General features: G+C 35.0%; 1 protein-coding gene across 3 annotated transcripts in view; it reads right to left on the bottom strand.

The window, feature by feature from the left end:
* GSK3B (glycogen synthase kinase 3 beta) overlaps nt 1-22300 on the bottom strand; it is a 196819-nt gene that overhangs the window by 173074 nt on the left and 1445 nt on the right. The gene's annotated exons all lie outside the window — the stretch shown is intronic.

Here is a 22300-nt window from a genome sequence, read left to right as displayed (position 1 = left end):
ATGTGTACTTAAAAAAACTTAAATGTGTACTTAAAAAAATATTTACATCCATGTTAAATATTCTTCTATATCATCATTTTTAATCCTCTTGCATGAATATCATAAGATAATTGAGAGGATTAAATAAATGTAATGTATGGCATGGGGAAGCACTATTTAAGTAATATTATTGTTATTAGTCCCAGGATTAAAATTTCCATAACGATTTATATGTATCTAAATTTGTGAGTCTATCTCAATTTATTTCCCTAACGTCCCAGAAGTAGAACTTCTGAAATTCTGTCAAACTGCCCTCCAGAAAGAATATACAAACCTATTTTTCTTCAGCAACACATCTTTCAAAACCCTTGTCACCAACTATTATGTATCTAATCTTTGTCAATTTAAATGGGGATTAGGGGTACAATTTTTTCTCATTTTATTTTTGTTTTGTCAATTACACTAAAATGAATACTTTCACAGGTTAACTATAATTTCTCCTTATCTGAATTGTTTGTCCATATATTTTAAAATGAATTACTCCAACATTCATGGTCAGAATAGTCATATCATTATCTAAAGCATGTTACATACACCACCACTCTACATAAACACATTGATGTTATACACTCAAAAAGGGGAGTTACACACTTTAACTCCATCATATCCCTCAACTTAGTATCTTCCACTAATATTTTTTTTTTTAATTTTTTTTTTTAATTTTTTTTTCAACGTTTATTTATTTTTGGGACAGAGAGAGACAGAGCATGAACAGGGGAGGGGCAGAGAGAGAGGGAGACACAGAATCGGAAACAGGCTCCAGGCTCTGAGCCATCAGCCCAGAGCCCGACGCGGGGCTCGAACTCACGGACCGCGAGATCGTGACCTGGCTGAAGTCGGACGCTTAACCGACTGCGCCACCCAGGCGCCCCTCCACTAATATTTTAAAAACAAAACACTAGTGCCCAAGGCTAAGGGAGAAAAATGGTTCAAATTAAAGTCTTTAAACTACCTAAATATGTAACATATGATATCTCCATTAACCCATTAATTTAAAAGAATAGACACTTAAGTACTGACATGGAAAATGTCCATAATACATTAACAAGTGAAAAAACAGAATAGTTTGTATAGCATGATCCATTTATAATTTATATTATGAAAATAAAATAAGTAGAGTGGGAAGAACAGGGAACCAGTTGCTGTCCTAGGTGCTAGGGACCCGGTACTGAACAAGAAAGGCAAATTTTTTTCCTGCCTTTACAAAGCTTACATTCAACCTGGTTATTACTAAGTATCTTGACTTTATTTAGATTCACTTTTAACATTAAGCCACAATGGATTACAACAATAAAATCTAACACACACTACTTTCTGGATTTAACCATTGTTTTTAAAGTTTATTTTGAGAGAGAAAGAGCACAAGCAGAGGAGGGGCAGAAAGAGAGGGGGAGAGAAAGAATCCCAAATGGATTCTGTCAGTGCAGAGCCCAATGGGGAGCTCGAACTCAGGAACCCATGAGATCATGACCCGACCCGAAATCAAGATTCTGACACAACCCACTAAGCCACCCAGGCACCTCACTACTTTCTGTATTTTAGGGCAGTAAGTAAAATACAGAAAATTTAGGAAGTTACACACACACAAAATATGCTATCCAGTGTTAATGAAAGAGAAGGAAAAAAGATCTCAAAACTGTTTTTTAAGTCTTATTTACACTCAGGAATCTCTTTTCATTATCCAAATTTAAAGCTCAATTGATAATATTATATTAAAAAATTAAGTTGCAGAACATTCAGATATGATCCCAATTTTCTTAAAAAACCATTTGTGGTACATAGAAATGTTGTACACTCGTAACAGACAAATGTCTTGAACTAACTTAGTAGTAATTTCTGGAGATGTGAGTAGAGGGAAAGTGGGCAGAAAAGAATCAAAGACAACTTTACACTTTTTACCATACATAGTTGTATACTGTTGGGAGTATTTGTGGTAAAACAGTTATCTTTATAAAAATGAAAAATAAAATACCTTTTAAAGTTTCTGTGCCAGAAGAACAAGAGAATTGGTCTCACTGAAAATTTCCCTATGTAACACCTTAATCTCTACCTATATAGAACTGCTTGAATAAAAAACCTGAATGCTATGCAGATACACAAAGCAATAAGAAGAGCTTCATATACTATGAGTAATTTCTAGGATTTCTGTTAAGTAAAAAAATACAAAGTATAGGGGCGCCTGGGTGGCGCAGTCGGTTAAGCGTCCGACTTCAGCCAGGTCACGATCTCGCGGTCCGTGAGTTCGAGCCCCGCGTCAGGCTCTGGGCTGATGGCTCGGAGCCTGGAGCCTGTTTCCGATTCTGTGTCTCCCTCTCTCTCTGCCCCTCCCCCGTTCATGCTCTGTCTCTCTCTGTCCCAAAAATAAATAAACGTTGAAAAAAAAATTAAAAAAAAAAATACAAAGTATAAAATAAAGTGGAAGATGTATCTAAGAGAGAAAGATGAATAAGTACACATACATTTATTTTTTTAATAGCCAAAAACGAATATAAATGGTTACCTATAGGGGAGGGAAAGGATAAAAGCTGACTTTCTGATCATACTTTATACTGTACTTTTGGAACATAAATATTTTACATAATTATAAACCAAAATTTAATCAAAATGAAAATAAGTTACTGCCAAAAATTGACAATAAAATGACCAAAGAAATTATGTATCAAACAAGTGGCTTAATGTCAGAGAGAAGTTATTTCAAATGATTTTAGACAGGTAATTTGACTGTAAATCCCTAATAAAATCTATATTAAACACAAGAATTCTTAAATTATTTGCAGCAACCATTTTCTACAATAATCTCGAAATAACAACACTAATATGTATATATAAATATAAATAAAGTAATGCACTACTCACAAGATTTTTGGCATAAAAGAGCTATAGATACAAAGATTTAAAAAGTCAAAGGCAAAATCTTATAATAGCAACCCCTTACCCTTGAAATGACATCAGATTTGGAAATATTGGTATGAACTCATGGTGTATTTTCTGAATCATACAACAAGTTCAGCAAAGTTGCAGAATATAACATCAACACAAAAATCAGTTGTATTTTTATATACTAGCAATAAATAATCAGAAAAGGATATTTTCAAACAATTCAGTGTACAACAGGAATAAATTTAACCAGGGAGGTACAAGACTTGAAAACTACAAAACATTACTGAAAGAAATTAAAGAAGAGTAACTAGAAAAACTAGAAAAACTAGAAAAGCTCATGGATTAGAAGACATTATTATTAATATATCAATACAACCCAAACCAATCTACAGATTCAACACAACCCCTATCCAAACCCCAAAAGGCTTTCTTGCAAAAATGGAGAAGAGGATCCTAAAATACATATGGAATCATGAAGAATTCTGAATAGACAAAATAATCCTTAAAAGTTGGACACTTAAACTTCCCCATTCCAAAATATATTACAAAACTACAGTAATCAGGACAGTGTAGTACTGGCATAAATACTATATATATGTACACACACACATACATATATATAGTATTTATGCCAGTAAATGTGTGTACACACACACATACATATATACACACATACATACATATATCTCGATAGAAGAGAACTGAGAGTCCATGAATAAACCCAGGTATCTATGGGTAACTGATTATCAACAAGGGTGCCAAGACCATTCAATGGGAAAAGAATAGCCTCTTCAACAAATATAACTTGGAAAACTAGACCCTTACCTCACATCATAAATCAAAATTAACTCAAAATGGGTCAGGGACCTAAATGTAAGTAATGACACTATAAAATCCTTAGAAGGAAACATGGGTAATTTTCATAACTGGATTCAGGAGTGCTTTTCCTGGTATAACATGAAAAGCACAAAAAAGAAAGAAATGGATACATTTGACTTCAAAATTTAAAACTTTTGTGCATGAAAGTACACTATCAAGAGAGGGGGGGGGGGGAAGACAACTCCTAAAATGGGAGACTGTATTTTCAAATCATGTATCTGATAGGGTCTAGTATACAGAATAAGTATAAATTAATACAGAATAAATATAAAGAATCCTTACAACTCAACAACAAAAAGGCAAACAACCCAATTTAAAAATGGCCAAAGGACTTGAGTGTATACTCCTATAAGAAGCTATACAAATGGCCAACAAGCCCATGAAAAGATGCTCAACATCATTAGTTATTAAGAGAATGCAAATCAAAATCACAATGAAGCACCATTTCACATCAACCAGAATGGCCATTATCAAAAAATGGAAAACAAAAGTGTTGGAGAGGTTATAGGAAAAACTGGAACTCTCATTCATACACTGCTGGTGGGAATATAAAATGGTGCAACCACCCTGGGAAACTGGTTGGCAGTTCCTCAATAAATTAAACACAGAATTACCATATGACCCAGCAATTCCACTCCTAGTAAATACCTCCAAAAAACTGACAAGCATTCAAACAAAAACTTACACACAAATGTTCACAGCAACACTATTCATAATAGCCAAAACTCAAATGTCAATCAACTAAACAGATAAACAAAATGTAATTTATCATACAATGAAATATTTTTAAGCCATAAAAAGGAATGAAGTACTGATACATACTGCAACATGGATGAACGTTGAAAACATTATTAAGTGAAAGCCAGTGTACAAAAGGCCAGATATTGTATGAGTCCATTTATATGAACTGTCCAGAACAAGCAAATCCATACAGTCAAAAGCAGATTAGTGCCAGGGTCTGGAGGGAGGGAAGAATGCAGAGTGACTGCTTAATGAATACAAGGGTTCCTTTCAGGGTGTGGAAAATTTCTGGAACAAGATAGTGGTAATGAACACACAACAATGGGAATGTACTTAATACTGTTGAACTGTACACTTTAAAATGGTTCAAATGGTCAATTTTATGTGTATTTCACCACAATAAGAAAAATCCAACACACACACATCCACAGATATACACCCTAGCTCTGTCCACTAAATGAGCCTAGAAACAACAATCAACACATAGTGACAAATATCCAAATTATGGTCTTTAAATACTAATACTAATAGGAATCAGAATCCCTCAGACAAATCTAAATTCTGGTTCTGGATCTAAGGCAGGTTATGGATAAGATGAGCCTGAAACATCTTGTATACTAGAAAACAGAATTACCAAAGATTACTGAGGTTATATCTACAGATACAGGAACCAATATGAAGGGGCTCCCACTGACTAAAATGAGACAATTTGAAAACTAAAAAGAAAAACTACAATGGATTAAAACAAACATATTCAAAACTGAGGTTCATATAGACACAAAAAAAGTAAGCAATCTCACTGGTCATTGGCTACCCCTATCAAATAGTAAGAAAAGAATCTGCTGTTCCTCAGAATAATCATGTAACCTACTGAAATAAAGCTCTTTTTTTAGGTTTATTTATTTATTTTAGAGAGAGAGCAAGAACAAGCAGGGGACGCTCAGAAAGAGAGAGAGACCAAGAAGGCTCCGCACTGAAGTAAAATTACCCCCATTCCACCAGAAGCCAGGTTCAGTCCCCATGAAAAGCTAAGTGGAAAGGGAAAAGAGAAAAGGAAAAATGTGAAAGAAGGAACCTTGTGACTCATTCTCTCCTCTCTATTCTGGTTAGTGACAAAGCAGTGAGGTGCTGCTGGCTGCCCTTTTAAGAATGCCCTGGCAAGGACAAAGAGTATTTTACTTATAAGAAAAGGTTTCCCATGAAAATCACTCTGCCTTAAACTGTGAAAAGTGTCTGATGTTCTTTAAGCCCCCAAAGATTTTGGCTGTTTCAAAGCAGTAAATAAAAAGTGAAGAAGGGAGAAGAAACTTTTCATGGGATGGGGAGTGGATAGTTTCTCTCCCCAGCTTCCTCAAATTAGAGAAGAAGGAATCAAAACTGAAGGAAAACGGGGGCGCTTGGGTGGCTCAGTCAGTTAAGTGTCCTACTTCGGCTCAGGTCATGATCTCGTACTCCGTGAGTTTGAGCCCCGCGTTGGGCTCTGCACTGACAGCTCAGAGCCTGGAGCCTGCTTCCCATTCTGCCCTTCCACCGCTCATGGTCTGTCTGTTTGTCTCTCTCTCTCTCTCCCCCCTCAAAAAATAAACATTAAAAAAAAAAAACTGAAGGAAAAGAACACAGTATTCTGCTTAACTCCATTCACAGTTAATAGCCTCAGTGGTTTTGAATGGTTCTAAATAGTTATCCAAATGTTCAGAGAGCACTCAGACCACTTTAACTCTACCGAATGAGACTGCTGACAACCTGATTTGGGCGGGGGGGGGGGGGGGGGGGGCGGGGGGGCGGGGGGGGCGGGGGGGCGGGAAGGAGAGAAAAAATCTTCACATTACATAGTACTCTGGTGTGCCCATCACAGTTAAACATTTAATAACCTAATGGCCAATGTAAACCAAACTGCCAATGAATACAAACTAGATAGAAATAGCTTTCAGAAGAAAAATAGGCAGCCTTTAAAAGACTGACAACACAGACATCAGACTGACTTAAAATACAAATCTCACATTAAAAAACAAAAAACCTTTATGGACACTAGGCCAACATCTGCTTATTACAACTAGTATTCACTGATGGGGCGCCTGCCTACGTGGCTCAGTTGGTTTGGTGTACAACTCTGGCTCAGGTCATGATCTGTGGTTTGTGAGTTCCAGCCCCATGTCAGGCTTTGTGCTGACAACTCAGGGCCTGGAGCCTGCTGTGTGTCTCCCCCTCTCTCTGCCCCTGGCCTGCTCATGCTCTGTGTGTGTCTCTCAATAATAAATACATGTTAAAAAAAAAAAATTACAACTAGTAGTCACTAAAAATTTGCCAGATCCCTAATGGGAACTGTAACTGTCTTATAAACTGCATCCAAGATATAATTTCCATTACTTTAAAAAGGTTATCTGAAAAAAATAAATAAATTAAAAATAAAAAGGTTATCTGGTGATGATTTTTTCTTAAAATTTAAAAAAGAAAAAAAAAGATTTGGAGGCCTCCTTATGACCACCCTAAATACACATGCCTGTTAAAAAAAATAAAATAAACAGGAGTGCCTGGGTGGCTGAGTCAGTTAAGCATCTGACTCTTGATTTCAGCTCAGGTCATGATCTCAGGGTCGTGAGATCGAGCCCAGTGTTGGGCTCCGTGCTAAGCGTTGAGCCAGCTTAAGATTCTCTCTCCCTCTCTCTCTGTCCCTTTCCCTCTTGTCCGAGTGCACACACACTCTCTCAAAATAAATACACTTAAAAAAAATATACAACAGATACAAAGAGGTAACAACCTACACCTAAGCCTTAATTATTATTACTATTAATAGCAGCTAAGATTATTATGGGTCAGACACTGTGCCAAGCATCTTACATGCATAATTATCTTCGTTAAGCTTTACAATCTCCAGAAAGGTAGGTAACTGAAATTAGTAACGTCTAAGTTCACTATACCTGATCAAAGAGAGGCTCTGGCCTTATGATGTCGAATATAGATATAAAACTATACATACCTAAAGACAGTATCCAATCTCACTCAAACAGGAGCCTAATTTGTAGAGTATTCTCTAAAATCTTCCCCCCCAGAACATGGAGTTCATCTATGCAAAACAAAGGATGCAGGACATGGTCAACTAGTCAAATTCTTTTTTTCTTCTTCTCTAAATAGGGAAGTATATACTCTTTCCTAGTACTACTGCTAAGTCGCCATTTGTAAGTAAAACCAGAAATTCAATACAATCACATGGTAGCATAGCAAAGACAAAAGAGCAAAGATTTAGGAATCAGAGAGATTGGGATCCATTCCAGTTCTGCCCTGTTAGTATCCTCTACCCTCCAGAAGTGCCTTGGGTTCCTTGTCGGTAAAATGGAGACATCACCTAGGGCCTGTGAAGTAATGCGTTTTAAATGCTGGCTCCTTTCCCTTCTCTTCTAAAATAAATGCAAGATCCAAATACCTAAGGCAGAGCTTCCAAAGTGTGATCCAAGGAATACCAGTCCTTCAAGGGATCCTGTAAGTTACACTTCCTCAACTTGTCTGGCTATAGAATACTTGTTATAGTATAACACCTATTAGAGTAACTACTGTAGGAAACACTGACCAAAGGAATTTCATATAGGCTAAAAAAAAAAAAAAAAATTGCTTCACATTCTATGATAGCTCTTTTGGATCTTTATCAACTATCTAGTTCCTGCCTTCATTCTATACAATCAAGCTGGCAAAGAAGTGCCTTCTGGACATATGAATACTCCATTTATTAAGTACTGTGCATTAAAACCCAGATATCCTCTTATAAGTATGGTCCAAAAAATCTAACTACATGAAAAATAGGACTTAATATTTCAAAGTTAACAGAAAACAATTATTTTTCCAATAGTCTTCCAGTTACAGAATAGAGGTAACAAGGAAGGAAAAGTACATATATCAATTTTAATTTACCAGAATTGTGCGAAAGCCAATTATTACAAACAAAACAGGTACCTGGCCTCACTGGCAGGCACTAAGGCAGGGCAGAGGGTGGGAGCCAACTATACTCTACCTGAATTTTGTATCACCACAGGATTTCATCGTAATCTGACACTTAAAACACTCGTTAACTAAGAAAAGTTCCTCAGAAGCACAGAAAATTTTCTCCAAGTCATGAGAATCTTAAATCAACCTTTTAAATTAACATTTTAGTCCCCAAAGCTACAGAAATTCTTCTTTAAAAACAATACAAAACAAAACTATTAGAAACAAACAAACAAACAAACAAACAAAAAGATGATGGGTCGCCTGGGTGGCTCAGTCAGTTAAACGTCCACCTCTTGATTTAGGCTCAGGTCATGATCTCATGGTTTGTGGGTTCTGCACTGAGAGTATGGAGCCTGCTTGGGATTCTATCTCTCCTACTCTCTGCCTCTCTCTCTCTCTCTCTCTCTCTCTCAAAATAAATAAATAAACTTTAATTAAAAAAAAGATTATCAATGAATATGTTAAAATTTCATCTCTATACTTAAGACTTTTAATTTTTTTGTTTTTCAACATTCAACATTTATTAAGTGCCAACTTGATAAAGAGAATTTTCATGTTCAAGAATAATATTAAGCAACAACAAAAAATACTGAGACAAGTGAGCAAGGAAACAATAAGGACAGAAGCAGATAAAGTCTAACACTTCCCTTAGAGTCAAACAATGATGTGTTATCTGGGCTCAAAATTAGTGTCTTTAAGTTATCAGAGGTTAAGAAGGCTCCATTTCTGCACAATCATTCACATTCTCTTAGGCCAGTAAAGCAGTTAAGAATTAGAGCTCTACCCTAAATTACCTGGACTGGAATATAGGCTCTGCCATCTGCTGCTTCTAAAACTTTGGCAAAAGTTACTTAACCTAATCCTGAATTTCCTTAAAGATAATGAGTTCTGGCTCAAAACTGATTCTGCAATATGGATTTCAACTATAGTTTTTACCCATTTCTTATAGCCACTGTTTTATAGATAGCCTGTATTAATTTTGAAAGCAAAGTATTTGCTATTAAAGTTTTATTACAAAAAAGGATTTAAAATACTTAGTTTACTTGCATGTGATTGACAATTATGTTCTTCTTGGTAAGAAACATTATAAAAAGTAAAAGTTCCTAGGTTACCCATAGAAACCTTAGTTCAATCAATTTCACACAATGTTCCTATTCTCTTTCCAAATCATAAAGGCCATATAGTGTAGCAGTTAAGAGAACAAATTCAAAGTATGGTGACAAAATCTGCTGGCTATGTAAGGCTCTCTAAGCCTCAAATTTATTCATTTATAAACTACATTTGCCTTACCAGGTTGTGGTAAAGACTGAATGAGATACAGATAAATTGCTAAGTACAATGCAATGACACAGTAAGTACTCAAAAATTTTTTTCTTTTACTTGAAGTCTAGCGTCCTGAGTTCAACATACTGGACCTATTCTCTACTACCTGTAAGATCCTTAATAAATCAATCATAATATTTATAACTTAGCTTTTTCAGCCATTATATGGAGATAATATTGCCTCAAAGAACTATGAAAGTTAAAGGAAAGGATAGTGCTTGGCATACAGTAAAAATACTTAACGGGTACCCGAATCTAAATTACTCCAGTTCTAAGATCTGGGCTACCATCAATACAGCATCCATGGAAACTCAATACTCATCATTACTATAAACATTGTTCTAATTCTTATACATATACACACATATATATATATATATTTCACTAACATTTCTCTAACTTCTTTCTCAACCCTCACTCCTCACTTCTCAACCCGTAGCTCTGCTCATCTCTTTCCAAAACTTTAGAAAGTACACAGGCTTTCTCAGGTATATGCGAGAAATAAAAAGATTTTTTTTAATCAGGACACTACATTTTTAAACAATATCTTACTCCTAAATTAATGCTGTTAACTGACAAGCTGTACAATTTACACTGATGCTACGTGCAAGGCAGTGGAGTCATAGAATCCTCTGCTTCTTGGGATCTTCCTTTTCTAAGGTCCCCAGGAACGGGTCCACCTGCTCCAATTTTAGAAGCCATGACACACACCCTTTATTTTTTACTTGGTACTCACTTTCCACTACAGCAGAAATATAATACTAGAATATTTCTTCTATCCTTTGAAAGTACATAGACACTCTTAAATTTTTCTAAAAACTCACAAGAGGTAAATATATATAACATGAAGGTCTCAAATGTCTCTAAACAAAGGTTATCCCTGATATTCAACTGAATTGAAATAGAACTATGCTCTGTTCAAAAAAAAAAAAAAAAAAAAAGATCTTTGTGGGTCCCTGTGTGACTCCAAAAAAAAAAAAGAACTATGCTCTGTTCTTTAGTAACTCCTCCTGGACTTCAAGAACGGCATACCAAATAATTGTTACTTACAGAGAAAATAAATCTCTTCCATGTCTAAAAATCATGCCCCAAGCGAGGCAAGCATTTCACAATTAACACAGTGAGTCACAGAGGCAGATACCATGTTGATCAGTAGAATCCAAATTATTATTGTGACAATATGATTTCTCAAAACCAAATACAAACAGCCAAACTTCACAGCTATTTAAGAGGTTGGATCATTTAGCAAGATAGCCCATATTGTTTATTAAAATTTCTCAACTCTCTGGGAAAGCTCTTGAACTGATATAACAATATATACTATTAGACCAAACAAATATGATCTTAGAGAAGAAAAAGAAGTCCTGTAAAAATTAAAGTTTTCATAAATCCCCACAATACAATTACAATCCATGACGAAAGGGCCTGTTAATATTTACTTTATCTCCTGCAGAATAAGCTACTTGGTGAAAATTTTAAAATTAATTTGTCAGATTTCATTGATCTACATCTTCTCTTCTATCCCCACCCACTCCAAATAAATTCCCAGAAGGTTTGAGGGTACTGTAGGAGCTGGACAGGTTCAAGGGTTTAAAGGTACTATGCTCACCAACCAGTGTGACCTAGCATTCAAGTTCTTTCATTCATTCAGCTACCCATCCAAAAAGTTCAGAGCCACTCAGTTGCTAAGCACATAGTATAAAGTGTCTACGTCTGTGTCTTTTTCCTTTCCCTGGTATTACGCCTTCATTTTTAAACAAAAATTCCTATTTGACTTTATAAATTAATTTCTTATATCAAAACTTTAATGTTTCTATAAATATCAGTGATAGTTTGGTGACCTGGAAACTCTATACCATATAACTACCATATATGGTATACACGTAACTACCATGATAAATTGCCTTCAACTCAAACATATATTAAGTGACCCAATTTAAAAGGCACTGTGCTCCACATTACAGTAAATACGAAGGTAAATAAAATGCTCCTTTTACTGTACCGGAACTTAAAATCCCCTAGGGTGAGACAAAACAAGTTACCCAGAACGCAAGGCAGAATGTAAGAAGGGTGACAGAGAGTGTTACAGGAGTTACATGCAAGCGAATTTCATGCCTTGTGGGGGGTAAGGCATGGAAGAGTAAGTGGTTGGGGTGGCATCTGAAACCCTGAAAGCTGAGTAGGTCTCTGAAACAGCAAGGAGAGAGAATGTATGACAAAGAAGATTTACACTAATAAGATTCCATTGGGACCAGGGACAATCATGGCAATGAAAATATTTAACAAACATACCAGTAAGAATTTCCATATACAATTTAACAGTTGTGCTAAAATATTACGGGTAAAAACTCATTGCCTCCGATAGCAAGCTCCTTTCTGAAGAACATAAATGTCTCAACCTCTTTTAATGTGGTATAAAATTTCAAAATTAACTGAAGACATGACTAAAAACAAAACAAAGCAATAAGACAAATCAATGAAGTGTTTTTAAACCACATACATCTTATCTGTTCCTTGAAAATAAACAGATTGACAACAGTGTTACACAATAACATAATTCTTGGACAAAACTCTAAAGCTACATTGTCCAATACAATAACCAGTAGCAACATGTGGCTACTGAGCACAAAATATGGTTACTTCAAATTAGGATGTGCTATAAGTATAAAATACCCACTAGGCTGTGAAGATTCAGCACCAAGGAAAAAAAAAAAAAGAAAAAGAATGTAATGTATCTTATTAGTAAATTTTATATTGATTACATATTGAAATAATATTTTTGATATACTGGGTTATTTAACAATATTAAAATTAAATTCACCTATATCTATTTACTCTTTTTAATGTGGCTCCTAGAAAATTTTATATTACATATGTGACTCACATTTGTGGCTTGCATTATATTTCTATTGAAAAGCTCTGGTTTAAACAATTGCTTAACATTAGTTCTTGAATTAGTCTGTACTTGGCTTTAGGTTATTGCTTCATGTAGGCATGGCAATCACTTGATCATAATGATAGAAGGTAACCGCCCAACATCTATGCCTCAGTGTCTAGATACTGAAAAGATGAGACACATACCAGAAAAGTATGTCGGCCTAACTACTGTTTTGGAGCAAATGTGTAAAAAAACAACCAACTAACAACTTTTCTGGATACATTTACCAAGCAGTTAATTTTGGAGGCACTGCTGGCTGATGTCAGAGACTGTTAAAGGAGTATTCAGCAATACAAAGAAATGGAATGCAGGGAAATACAAGAGTGGACCCTGAAGAGTAATGACGTCAGAATGACAGCTGCATAGCAGGACCCGGAGAACCAAGCTTGATGTCAGCAATAAGATGAGGACTCTAGGAAAGGACATTCCAGGAAAATAACAGACGTGGGGCAGAATCTAGAGAATGCCTGATAAAGTTTGAAGGGGGGGTTGGGGGACAGAAGCAAAATTATGATCATTGCAAACAGGGCAAGAAAAATAATATGGCAACAATGAACTGTAAAAGAAAAAAAATAAAAGTGAATGGAATGTGATTGCCACTTTGGAAACAATTTGATAGTTCCTTAAAATATTAGTTACCAGTTACCATACAACCTAGCAATTCCACTCGTAGGTATATACCCAAAAGATACAAAAATATATATCCACACAAAAACTTGTTCACAAATGTTCACAGAAGTATTATACTAGCCAAAAAGTAGGTTAACAATCCAAATGCCCATCAGTTGATGAATGGATAAACAAATGATGGCATTTCCATACAATGGAATATTATTCAAAAATAAAAAGGAATGAAGTACTGATAAATGCTAGAGCACAGATGAACCTAGAAGACATTATATGAAGTAAAAGAAGCCAGTCACAAAAAGTCACATACTATATACCATTCATATGAAATGAGAATAGGCAAATCCATAGAGACAGAAAGTAGGTAAGAGATGGGAGGAAGGAGAATGTGGGCAATGATTACTAATGGGTACTGGGTTTCTTTTTGGGGTGACAAAAGCGTGCTAAAATTAAATTGTGGTGATAGTTTCACAACTCTATGGACATACTAAAAACCACTGTGCATTTTAAATGAATGAATTTTATGGTATGTGAATTATGTCTCAATGAAATCATTTTTAAAAGGCTTATGTGATCATTGTACACTACCTGTTCCTGCTAAGAATACTGCTTAGTGTCTAGATACTGAGTATTAACCATTTGAGTAATAATTTAAATAATTATTTAACTGAAAATAATGGTATAACTATATTACCATGATAGCAAAAGGGCGGTTAGGATGAGAATAAATAATATCCAAATAATGAGAAAATAACAATATCAAAAAGTAATTTTAATAGCCAAAAGTATGCTAATTAAAAATACGACAGAAACTTATACGGGAAAACAGCCATCACAGTTTTAAGGTTGCCTGTGAGAAACAGAAATGAGAAAGAGAAGACTGACTTCCATAATAAGACTTTCTGCATGATTTGATTTCTTTGGATCATATGAATATATTATTTTATAAAAATTAAAAATTTTTAAAAACAGACTAAGGAGTGCTTGGTTTAGAAGCAGAATGAAACCGTGCGCTCTTAAAGAGGTAAAAGGCACAGGCTTCATTGACACTGACGCACTCTGCGCCTCTGATCTCTCAAGAGAACAGGTTTTTCTCACCTACGATGTTAGAAAAATGGAAAGTTAAAGGAAAAAGTAAATGTTCCTTTGTGTTTTTCTTTACCATGAAAAACTACTTCCAGCAAAAAAGATAATACCTACTTGACACTACAGATCATTTCTCAAATACAACAAGAGTAGGAAATATTTTAAATGTGATAGTGTTCACTGGTTATGACTATCAGCATTTTACCTCTTATTGCCAAGAGAAGCACTCTCTCATCTTTCCACTTACTCCCCATCTAACTCACGTTTGGAAAAAATAAGGGTTTAGTAACCTACTAGGATGGAAAACAACAGCAATTTTCTAGAAACATTGATTTAAATTTTATTTTAATTCTAACATTCTTATGGTAAAGCCTGTGTTCATTTAGGTGTATATACACAAAGTATAATTCCATAATAGAAATAACCAGTAAAGAATCAAAATATCTACAGAAGGATACTTAAGAAACTGGAATGTTGACAGTCCCCAGGAAAGGGAACTGGTAGTTAAAAAGCAGGAGTAAGGCAAAGACATCACCGAAAATCTTGAAAATTTTGAATTATATGAGTAAATTCTAACTTTTAAAGCAAAATATGTAAATAAGACAAGCACGTAATTGTCCATCATATGGCATGCAATTAAGTGGTTATTACTATTTATTATATAAATATGACACACACATATATATACATATAATTACAAACTATTATTGAAACCCTACCAACTCAAAGCTTCCCCCTTCCCTTCAGAGTTTAATGAACAGAATGTGAAAACTGAAATTCCGATCGGACAGCTAATGCACCTGCAACACTGGCAGTCTGAAGCCAGGCATAACTCCAGCATCTCAAATTCTTCAGATGCTGACTCTATAGACTTAAAAATCTAGAAAGCAGCAATTTGACTCAGCTCAGTAACTTCAACACAAGTCATGAAGAAAGTGGTTAATCAATTAAAAAGAATTAACTGACTTTATGGAATAAGGGGAAGTAGAAGGAGTCACATTTTAAGAGATAGGTTAACCTTCCTTGGAAAGAAATCTAAAACACCCAACCTTTTTAGTTATGTTAGCCAATTAAGCCTGTAAGAATTTCTTAGACTTCCAAAAGAGAAAAAAGTACTTTGCCATGATTGTCCTTTTTCTTCAGATCCACAATTAAGATAGTGACCTTTTCAATTCTCATTAATAGGTCTTAACTGTTAGTAAAGTTACTCTCTAACAGCTAATCATAATTCATAAGAAAGCTTAAGTAACTGTATGCAGTGCCTTAACTAGAAGATAGCTTCACAGTTATAACGTAACTAATGTCCAATAAACACTTAACTGGTTGTATACACATAAAATCAAATACATATATACACACACACACATTTTCATGAAGTTTGCTGCCAACTATTAAAAGGAGGAAGAAAACACAACACTTCACACCCTATAGAAAGAGAGAAAGAAATAATCCTTAAGAATGGATAATTGAGAATCACATTCCAATATTACCTGGGAATATAAATACACCAGATTTACCTACGAACAATCAGTACTTCTCAATAAAAAACAGTTCTCTGAACATTAAAAAAAAAAAAAATCACTACTACTTATTTTTCTTTTTTGGCTGGCATTAGCCCGAATATCTCCATTTTCATGTTTGTCTTAAAAAGTTTTCCTGAAATCTTAAAAGCATTTTTTAAGCATTTTTTGAATATAACTATAAATATTTAAGTACTGTATTTGCTACCAGGCACGCCCTGAAACTAATTCAAAAGCAGTACTAATCATGAAAGTCTTATACATACACTGCTAAACTATCAATGAAAGACTATCCTACAAGCAAAAGGTACTCTAGCTTATCTCTGGAATCTGAGTAACAGGCAACAGCAATACAATTCTCTGAAACATATACAATAGAGAGCAACAGCTCTAGAATCAGGATGCCTGGGTTTAAATTATAGCAAAGCAACTTTTTGCCCAAGTCATCTTGGGTAAATTGCTTCACTTCTCTAAATTTCATTTACCTAACCTATTAAGTAGGGATAATAGTATTAGTTACTTTGTAGAGTTGCTGTAATGATTACAATGAAATACTGCATAGGAGCACATTGGTGGCTCAGTCAGATAAGCATCTGACTTCAGCTCAGGCCATGATCTCATGGTTCGTGAGTTTGAGCCCCACATAAGGCTCTGTGCTGACAGCTCAGGGCCTGGAGCCTGCTTCAAATTCTGTGTCTCCCTCTCTCTCTGCCCCTCCCCTGCTCACGCCCTGTCTCTCTCTGTCTCTCAAAAATGAATAAAAATGTTTAAAAAGATGAAAATATTGCATATAAAGAATTTGGCAGAATGCTTATTTAGAACATAGTAAACATTCAATAGGCACATCACATGTCAATCACATTATTATTCATGGCCACTTTCTATTAAAGCAACCTATTTATTTTTAGTTTTAAAAGCCAAGGATTTCACATGACATAATTAATGATAAAACACTAATATTAGTGCTCTATACCAGTGTTACTAATATTTTTGCCTGCCTGCCTACCTACCTCTCTGACTTTAGGGCCTATAAGTGCATTTAAATTTCATCACCATCTAAAATACAAGTTTCTAGAAAAACAGTTCCTTTTCAATCAGAAATGTTTACTTTTTATTATTAATTCAAAGGATAATCAAGAAATTAACAACCCCAGAATATGTTGACAAGAGAACATATTAAAGGGTTCATCTTTTGTGCCACTGTTGGCTATGGTACCCTGGAGACAAAAGGAAAAGTTGATTTGGCAGAATTAACTACAAAACAACAAAATACATCATTACCTCAATCTGATCAAACCAAAACGCTTCTAAGAAAACTATTCGATAAGAAAATGTAAGACTCAACTATTTACAAAGTTTTAACTTGCACACCCTTTGAAAGTAGACCTTTCTCACCAAAACATAAACAAGAGTGGGAAGGGGGACTGTAAACTAAAAACCCAAATCTACAAAGTTTTATCTTTATATTTTTTTATACCAGAAGAAGTACATTACAGACAAAAATATATATTGAAATAATTTACAGAATGCCTATTATGTACTGTGTATTAACTCATTTTTTAAAACAACAAATGTCCCTTCTTAAAATCAATTTAATGGTAAGAAACTTTTGGAAAGCAAACTGCTCCTTTAACTCTACTGTCAGTTTTTCTTTGTACTATTCACGCAGGTCTTTATATGAATATACATTTCTATATTACATTCAACCAATTTCAAAGGCAATTCTTATAACCAAGGAAGATTTGTACAATCCAAAATAGGAGCAAAGACTGTAACCTCTACTTTAAACCCAGTAAACCATAAAAATACAATCCCTGAAATCATTCAAAATTCCCTTTGAACCACATTCCACCATCCAAAAATATGCTAGAAAAGGAGGCTAAACGTTTCAACAAATTCATTTACTTATGGTGATTATGCTCTTAGTAGAAGAGGATCTGGGAAATCAGGTTGGTCCTGTTAATACCAGCATGTACTCCAGCACACACGCGTGCTCTGTCTGTCCATTCTCCATTGTAGGGTGGAGTATCAAAAGAGACAGCAGACTTATAGCCTGCCTGACCCCATCCCTATCTCACAATCCCATGAGTCTTATTATAAAGTATGAAATAGTAGCATCAGGGTCAGCATATGCCTGTTTCACAGCATTCTCTTTACACACAAAAACACAGCACGTGCAGTCTCAGAATCTGCTGCTGACACCAAGCTTCCCCAGCCTTGCTGTTTCTCCAAAACAGTATCTCACATCTGCAACTTAAGTCCAAAACAAGGAGCAGACAGCACAGGGTGCAAGAACTGATTTTCTATGAACTATACCTGTGATATGAATGTCACCTCATTTTCTCAATGTCATTCACAATCAGCCATTAATTGATGTGTGAATCTCTTGGTTCCCTTGAAGTTTGGTCCTAGTATCTGTGCCTTATAGTCATTTCACAATAGCATTCTACAGATGCATGCATCAAGAGAGCATGCAATTCTTAGATGAAAGTCTTAGTGTTTGAAAAACTCTGGAATGATCTGGTTGGGAAAGGAATGAAAATTTAATGAAAGTAACGTTCTAGCTTTCAGTCTCATACACAAGCTCTCTTCCACGTAAACATGGCTGATTTAGAAATTGCCTAATTCTGATAACCTAATTTTTAAATGTCACAAGATTACACTCCCTTGGGAATACAGTAACTCTAGGATGCCATGTAATCTTTGGTTTTAATACTATACGACTAAATACTGCACAATATACAACTTCTATTAATTATTCTTTGACTAAAAAAAAAAAAAACCTGACCTAATTAAGAGATACTCACATATTTTCCTCTTTCCAAATGTTATACTTAAGCATTAAGCCTACCCAATTAGTTAAATTTGTGCCAAGAGTATACCAAAAGCATTTGTTACTAATACTTTAAACAAAACCACCACAGATAGTCCCTTTCCTTCTCTTTTTTGAATAAAATATCACGTAATTCTACAGAAGGAATTGTATAGCTATTAACGTTTATTTAGTAACACTTGAGTCTGTATGTGAACAAAAAAGAAACACTGGTTTCACCATAGTAAGTAAAAAGCAATATTTCAAATACACAATTTAAATACATGATTCAAACTTAGGATGCAGGCTTAACTCAACCAAAAAGGCAAAAAGCATTTTGTTGTAAAGTCAACTTTTAATTTCTACTGAAGCCTTCACAAACCAAGTAAAGGCTGCTATTATTACTATTATTATTATCATTATTTTAAATGCAAGGTTTACCTAAGAATAATCATTATTTATGAAAAACAGGTTTTAAGCATGTTCCAAAGACTAAATTAAAGGCTAGTTAAAATACCTATTTTTACGTCACAGTTTAGTCCAAAAAATATTTCCATTGTTTTCCAACAAATTACCATGGAACTATTATAACTAGGGTCAAGTGTGAGGCTTTTGAATCTACATAAAAAATTACTTTCTTTTTTAAGACTTCAATGGAAAGCATTTAAATTAAAACCCTTAGTTTATTGCTCTAAAAAATAAATCCAACATTTTTAGGGAAGAAAAGTTAAAAACTGTGCAATTAATAGGCTGTAAAGTTAAATATCATTGCCAGTAACCAAATGCTGTCTGAACTTCAAGGGAACCTACTGTACATTAAATTATTAAAAAGTGAACTCATCTACCCTCTCATCAAGGCACTTTCTCAACTTTCCCATTACAATCGGCAATATAACTCAGCAGGTCAAGTCTTCCAGACCAACAACATCAGAATTTATTTTTAACTCCTGACTCCTTCCCAAATATTCCCCTTCGATCCAATCCAAAGTCCTGCCAGTTCCTCATTCACACCACCTCTCAAACGTGTTATTTTCATACCATTTTCACATTTTATTTTATATTTTCTCATGATTCACAACATCCCCTACTATCTCCCTAAAAGGGCTCCAATGACTACTGTAAGCCATTAATTCAGCTGCCCAAATCATCTTCAAATATCTTGTTCAACAACCTAACTCTAACAATCCTAAACTCTCTTGAACCTCAACCAAACTCTTACAGGCCCCCTCTGTCCTCCATCAGCTATCAAAAACACATTTCCCAAATTCTATCTGTTCTTATTTTCCCATTTAAGACCCTTTAATTCAGATTTACCAACTTGCTTTTTAAGTACAAAAATTATCTACCTACCATACAAAAAAATACCATCTCTGCGCCTCTGCCCATTCCTTCCACCTAGAATCCTTTATGCTTCTCTATAAATTCAAGTGACTGCCTCCTTTAACACCTGTTTAAAACCCATCTCTGCAGGAAGTCTTTCCTCTCCAACCAAGATGCCTCACCCCTGTAGTCTTCATCCCTCTGAACAAAGCATTTCTATTTGTATTCATAATCTTGCAGTCACCATGCTACTGTTTTCCTACTTTTTCCCATAAACTGCCTCTACAACTAAACGATAAGCTTTTGAATCCAAGGACTTCAATTTCTTTATGCATCTCTCTTTTGAACAGGGGTTCCTTAGAACAGTAGCACTAACAAATGTTTAATGATTCCCCTTTCTTCTAAACTGTCCTTAAAGTCAAGTGGTCAAAAACACATTGAACTCCAAGTTTTTAAATGTTAAGTTAAACTATATGGTAATAGAAAACTAAACACTTTAACCTACACACTTTACAAGAGTTACTCCATCCTCCATCAACATCCACGCTACCAAGATATAAGGAGTCATTTTCGAAGAAAATCCCGAAAACAAAATGAAAAGTCCAAAAATTTAACATTATAAGCTATTCTATTTTGAGCTCTGAAATTGATCTAATAAAATAATTACCTAAAACTGATTTTTAGTGGATTTTAAACTACACTACCAAGATGAAAAACATACAAACACTCCAGTATCACAAGAGGCTCTTAAGTAGCTATTATAAGATCTGCCTCATCATAGCTGAAAATTACCCCAGAATTTTAAAATATTCCTTTCAAATGACCCCATGAAGTGCTTAGAAAGCTTGATTCTTCCCTGAAAAATGCATCATCAGCTCCCCTCCTCACACACCCTGCATTCTGCACTAGTCACAAAAGTAAATAAATAATAAATAACTTTTAAAAATAATCTGCCATTCAGTTACTACCTTAGACTACCCTGGTTCAGGCAAGTCCAAAAGCCAACATGAATTGAAACCCTGAGTTCAATTAAAAGTGATAATTTTATGTTCCTTAAGGATATAATAAATTTCACATAGGAGCATTTACAGATTTTTTAAAAATCTCAGTTCTTCAGTTCTCTCCTTCTAGGCAACAAAATGGGTTTTCTTTGCCCTCATCTTGTCCCCTTCTTGAGGAATAAGGAAACAATGTAGATATTTTTGTCAAATTCTGGAAGTATGGTTTAAATAAGCTATCACTAAATATGGTTCCACATCCTGGAACACTGGAACTTACTACACCAAACACCTCAAGAACATAGACTTTTTAGCACAAATCTAGGACAAAAGTACAGTCCGGAAACAACCCTGAACACAAGCTCAAAACTGTACCAAAAACCTCAAGAACATAGACTTTTCAGCACAAATCTAGGACAAAAGTACAGTTCGGAAACAACCCTGAACACAAGCTCAAATATCTCTATTCTATCCAGGACCACAGCCTTCAGCAAAACCCATGACAGAAAGGTCTAAATCCATATTCTCATAACTAAACCCATAGTTTTACCTAAATGTGACAGGAAACCAATGCAAGAGTATTTTAAATCGTCCGAGGAAGGGACCCCTGACTTCTAGCTCATTTAACAAGGGCTGAATGCAATGACACCCCAAAACTGAACTTGATGAGTCAGTGACAATTAACATTCAACGTAGTATTTGGCAACATGACAATATAAACCTCAATCAAAACCTGGACCTACTTCCAAGTTACCTTTTGATTAAATGTAAATTACATAGTGGTAAACTGGTAATATCAAAACGAGAAGGTTAAAAAAACATTAAATCACGTATTCAATTTAAAACAATGCCTGAAGAGATACTACTGCTACTAAGTCTCTACCAGCTCCTACGGACCTTTTCTAAAGGGAGAACTCCATGCTCGCCTACAAACCTGAATGGTAACTGAATTAAGTTCATCTCTGGATTAAGAACACTTTGTAGTCACACAGGCAAGAAACAATTGTTAGGAGACTGTGACATTTAGTGTTTCTAGGAAGTATACAAAACTATGGTAACACCTAAGACCTGAGCTAACTAACATATATGCCTCTTTCCAAAAGACATATACTCCGCAAATGTACAAAATGAATGGAATCAAGTCTTGTCCTTCTCTTTA

The sequence above is a fragment of the Puma concolor genome, chromosome C2 (assembly GCF_028749965.1).
Source record: "Puma concolor isolate L17-30 chromosome C2, mPumCon1.1.hap2, whole genome shotgun sequence".
NCBI classification, from domain to species: Eukaryota; Metazoa; Chordata; class Mammalia; order Carnivora; family Felidae; genus Puma; species Puma concolor.
This window is presented reverse-complemented; position numbering and strand designations above follow the sequence as displayed.